This window comes from Empidonax traillii, unplaced genomic scaffold (assembly GCF_003031625.1).
Source record: "Empidonax traillii isolate 1590-97213 ecotype Southwest subspecies unplaced genomic scaffold, ASM303162v1 scaffold14:size4059594, whole genome shotgun sequence".
Classification (NCBI taxonomy): Eukaryota; Metazoa; Chordata; class Aves; order Passeriformes; family Tyrannidae; genus Empidonax; species Empidonax traillii.
This window is the reverse complement of record NW_020955207.1, coordinates 2,901,975-2,906,696: the sequence shown is the minus strand read 5'-3', so window position 1 is coordinate 2,906,696 and position 4,722 is coordinate 2,901,975.

The following is a 4,722-nucleotide window of genomic DNA, read 5'->3' as shown; positions in this document are numbered from 1 at the left end:
AAAAAAAAAAAAAAAAAAAAAAAAAAAAAAAAAAAAAAAAAAAAAAAAAAAAAAAGCATCTTTATGCAAACATGCAATCTACATAGTTTTGCCCTGAGTGAGGTGTTAGGTGTGGCACACTTACCCGGTTCAGCAGCAGCAAGTCCTGAACAACTATTCAGTTACTCAACACTGGTGTGGAAAGAAAGCTCTTAAGTGGGTGCAGACATCTGCTTTAATCCTTGCAAGGCTTCCTGAGCTTTATAAATTGCCTTTTGTGTGAATGAAAATCAGGCTGTGTATTTTCTGCCTGGTATGGTGTTGAATACATGTTCCAAAAGTATTTAAAGATTACTTCTTTGTTAAGGCACAGACTGATAGACTTGTTTTGTCTGCCTGGAAGAAATTAGAAGTAGTGGATACGAGCTAACTCTTTTCTCTTGTTCAGGTTCATTTATTGCAGACAACACTGATATTTGCTGAAAATAAGAGAGTTAAAAAAATATGTGTGTTACCATCCATAATCCAAAAAGGCATTACAGTTTATGACTTTCTGGATGCCATCCAACCGGTAAGTAGACAACAACCAAACAAAACTGCTGAGATAAAAACAAACCAGAGGAAATCCTAATCAATTTAAGGGACATAAACAGATAGCTGATACAGGCCAGCACCCTTTCCGTCACCACGTGGGTTTTGCACCTGAGGACCTGGTAGAAAATCTGGGAAAATACACTGGAGGCAGACTGGAGGCCGCCAGCAGAGGGCACAGAGCGCCCGGGACCGGCCCGGGCGCGGCTCCCGCCCCGCACGGCGGCATCGCTGCCTGCCTGCCGGCCTTGGGCTCACGGCTGTAGCCACGGACGGGAGGGACGGGTCAGAAGGTATCCTAACGATCGTTAGGGTAAGGCTGAGTGTTTTGGGCCACAGGTGAGGAACACACTGATGCCTCACAATAGGTCGCGGAGGCGGCCACCCTCTGTTTAGCGCAGCACGCTCCGTCCCGCCCTGCCGTGGCCTTTGGGGTGAGTTACTCCGTGAGAAGTTCCCCGATGGTGGTGGCAGCCTGAGCTGGAAGCATTTCCCCAAGCACTGAAGTTTCACGGCAAGGTTGTGCTGTGAGGGGACACACCTGCGCCTGGAGTTCTGTACGTGTACGTACGGACATGAGCGTGGGCAGCAGGGGCAAAGCTTCCAACCACCGGAGCACGGCGAAGAAGCAGGACTGTGGCACAGAGCACACGAAAAGGAGCCCTGTCTCTACCTGTAAAAGGAGGCTGGTGGGAAAAGGAAGGGTTGTGGCACTTCCATCCTTCATCACTCAGTGTCAGCACTCCACAATTCAAGATCATGAGGCACCTGGGGTAGCAGGGCCCCCAAAGTACTTGCTCTCGCACATGCAAGATGGTCTAAATCTGTCCCAGTACCCCAAGCCACAGAAGAAAGTGTGAAACTACATATAGTCTCAGCCTTTACAATAGTCAGGACAATTTTATGTAAGGTGGAGTTTTCCATTGGATTTTTTTTTTATCAATTAAATGTGTGATGGAGTGGTAGTGTATAATAAAGATTAGATATTCAAATGAGGGAGTGTCTTAGAATGGCCAAGAAGTTCAGTGATAAGTGAATTTGTCAAAAGAAAGATCTGGTTCCTGGAAACGGAAATGAGTTTCTAATTCAGACCAAATGATTTTCAGCTGGAAATAAAAAAGAGAGCTACATCAGAAGTTAAAAAAAGTTATTTGATAGGTGATAGAGTGTTTTAATATTGCATTTGAAACTGATGTACATAAGTAAGTTAATGCAGAGAGATAACTAACCTGAGGACACAGTCAATATTTTCCGTGAATACAAGGTTGTGCATTTACCAAAAATGCATTCATCTTCTTGTTCTTTTAAATCAGCCCTTTATTTTCATTTAATTCTGAATTCATTATCCCCTATTTTTCCAGTTTATCAGCCAACCAAAAAACATGCACAAGCCCATTTTTTTAGAGTCCTAATTAGGGTTGTGTAAAGAATGACAGTGGAAAGTCACTTTGCCGTCATTGATTATTTTGGTTATGTAACTAGAATAAATTATATTAGAAAAAAAAATTATTTGCAGACATAGCAACAACAGCAAAAGTTATTCTGTTTCCAGTCACAAATATTTGGAAAAAAAAAAAAAGTTTCCAAACAAGAATTATAAGGTGTTTTAAATATTATTATCCTGAATTTTGAAGCAGATTTATTCCACCTATTTCCCTGCCACCTTTTTTCTTTTTAATTGCAGGTGGGGTTCTTATGCAGTTTTGTTTCTCATGGCCATGCTTTTAATAAAAACAGCAAAGCAACACAAAATTTACAATAAAATTACAAAAGAAAAATCAGAGGGTTGCTTGGAGGGAAAAAGGTTTCCCTAGTGCTGAGCTGAAATTATTTAGTCTTAAAGTTAGATTACAGGGAAGGCAGCCATCCCATATTCAAATTTAAAATTAGTTTTGTACCTTATAGCTCTACACCTGGATATCTGATACATGTGGGTCTGGGTGGAGCAAGAAGAACAACTAGTTTATAATGTCTCATATATATAAATAAGAAAATCCAGTAAAAACAGCTGAAACCACACTCTTGTGTTTCATGAACAAAGTTCCTGGCTACGGTCCTTTCCATCATAGAGATACGTAGTGCCTGTAGAATCAGGTTTATGCCCAAACTTTGTTGTGTTGAAGAATTGGTGCTTTCTTTGCTAGCAAAAGTGCAGACCATCATGTAACATTTTTGTAAAGGCTTGCCTTTTTTTTTTTTTTTTTTTAAACTTGTGATTTCCTCACTAGCTCAAAATGCATCATTCAAACGCTAATTTTAAAAGTGACTTCACATGGAGAAATCTATTTTAAGGCATTGGTTAATTCAACATCAGTGAAGTGTGGAGCAAAACAAAAATGAAGTCATTGTTCATTTTAAAATTATTTATGTCATATTCAATGGTAGGGGAAATTTTGCAGACCTCTGTTTCTTTTCTCAATTTTATTCCAGCAGATTGGTGCACTTATTAATTCTTATGGCTTTCATTAGTTAAATGAAGATGATACGCAGTTCCATGTTTCCTTTTCTGGGGTCTTTTTTGTCTTCTCTAAATAATTTCCCCATCTGGATGTATGTTCAGCACTTGTCATGAATCCCAGATAAAGCAGAAATCCATTTCTTGTCTCTATGTGTTTGGATAACTGGTTTAGCCACAGACATGCAACTTATTTTATGTGAACATGCTCCAGAGCCAAAGCAGTACACAGGGAAATAGCAATGTATTCTAACACAAAAATTAGAATAAGCATTCATATTTCCTGTATTTAGGCATGCTTACACAGGTGATTTTTTAAACTTTTCTTCAGTCAGGATATGGTATAGCTGAAATTTGGATGTATGATCTGGTTTGCCTTCAGGTTATATGTCAGTGGAAACCTTCTTTCTAAGCTAGAGTTGTCTTTAACCATGCTGCAGTTCTGTTTATGGTCATATTGCACGTGTGACTTTTAGTATTCTTTTTTGTGGTTTGCAATTTCTCATGTGATTTTAGGGTTTAAAATGTCTGCCCTATTCTCGTGTTATCATGCAGGGCACAGTCAGTACAAAGTTTTATGCTTGGCACATAGAGCAATTCATCTCAAAATTACATGTTATTTGCTTAATTTGGTATTTCTATTTACTCTAACTCTAAATACCCACTTAGATCTTATGATCAGCTTCCAATTTATTTCTACTGTAGCATCCGGACAGTTGCTATTTACGTCTTTCTAGATTTTTCCAGTGTGTTCGTTCTGGTGAAAGTGTCCATCTCATCACAGCTGCACTGCGGATTCACATTTCCAGAATAATACAGGCATTAAAAATATTTTAAGCCATAAGTTTCTGTGGGTGAGAGAGAGACCTGTACGTTGAAGATCTTAGGTTCTAGGCTCTTAGATCACTCCAGGAATCCCCAGCCTTCAGTGGCTCTAGGCACAAGCTGACAAGGCACTTTCTCAACATTGAGTAGTCTGTGTGTTTATATGTTCCTGGACAAGGTGGGAGCAAAACAATCCCAAACCTGCTGCCTGCTTTGCTGCCTATACCAAAACTGTGAACAGGAAAAAATTTTGCTTTTGCTGTTGGGGAAACTTTACATGCAGAATGGCGGCAGCTGCTCAAGAGCAGGGTGGGAGGCACCCCTTCCTGGCTGTGGTAAAAGCATGCTGATCTGATGCTTCTCCATGTTATTTTACATTCTGACTTCTCTCAGCTTCTTTTGTGTCAAGACAGCTCGAGCCTATCCCTCAAATTCTGGACAGCAAAATTCAGTTTTGTCTATATTGTCATGATGGTAACTCTGGTTTTGAGACAAGTATGCAGGCTATTTTTCTGCAAAACACAAAACAACTAAGCTCCCAAGAAGAGGATCCACAAAAAAAAACAACATGTCCAAAACCCCACAGACAAACAAACAAACAAAATAAATTAATCTCTGCAACTTACATGAGTGCTCTTATTATTTAGGTAGCAAATAAAAATGAAGTATCCATGTGTTCTCTAACAGTTTGGCCAAGGTTGAAAGAACTGGAGAACAAAGGCATAATATTACGGCGTGGAGCAAAAGAAGCTTTAAAATAATTCAGGAAGGAATGGTAAAACGTTTAGGCTGGCCTCTGAAAAAACCATAAACCTCTTAAAATAGCAAACACTATAGCAAAGCCTTTCGAAACAGGACTTAGAAGCATGGTT